Here is an 879-nt window from a genome sequence, read left to right as displayed (position 1 = left end):
GCCGCCGCGCCCGCCCGCCGCATCCCGGCGCCGCCTCCTCCCGCCGCCCCGGGGGCGCTGAACGAGCGGCCGGGGCGGAGCCGGGGCCGGGCACCCACCGAGGGGCCGAGGGGCCGCTGCCCTGCCCGGCGCCCCCCGGCTGGGCCCTGCTCGGAGACCTCCCAGCCGGGCGCCCTTTCAGGATCCAAGGCGGCCGGTGTCCCCCCGCAGGACCCTGCCCGGTGCCTTCTTCCCCCCTCAGGACTCGCCGCCCCTCAGCTACCCCCTCACTTCACAGAATCAAAGCGTGGCTTGAGTTGGAAGGCACCTCAAAGCCCGTCCAGTTCCACCCCCCTGCCCTGGGCAGGGACACCTCCCCCTCAAGCAGGTTGCTCAAAGCCTCATCCAGCCCGGCCATGAACACCTCCACCTCTAAAGCCTGGTTTCTTCAAAACTGAACTCGATCCAAAAATCCCTCTCCCATCCTGGATAGTTCTGCCCCGGGGCGACTTCATTCCCTCACCTCTGCAGGTCATCACTCATTGCTCTCTACAACTACCTGAAAGGAGGTTGTGGAGAGGAGGATGCTGGCCTCTTCTCCCAAGTGACAGGGCACAGGACAAGAGGGAATGGCCTCAAGCTCCGCCAGGGGAGGTTTAGGCTGGACATTAGGAAAAAATTCTTCACAGAAAGGGTCATTGGGCACTGGCAGAGGCTGCCCAGGGAGGGGGTTGAGTCACCTTCCCTGGAGGGGTTTAAGGCACGGGTGGACAAGGTGCTAAGGGACATGTTTTAGTGTTTGATAGGAATGGTTGGACTCGATGATCCGGTGGGTCTCTTCCAACCTGGTTATTCTATGATTCTATGATCTGGTTGCCATTCCCCTGCTCAGGCAGGTCA

This window comes from Phaenicophaeus curvirostris, chromosome 11 (assembly GCF_032191515.1).
Source record: "Phaenicophaeus curvirostris isolate KB17595 chromosome 11, BPBGC_Pcur_1.0, whole genome shotgun sequence".
NCBI lineage: Eukaryota > Metazoa > Chordata > Aves > Cuculiformes > Cuculidae > Phaenicophaeus > Phaenicophaeus curvirostris.
This window is presented reverse-complemented; position numbering follows the sequence as displayed.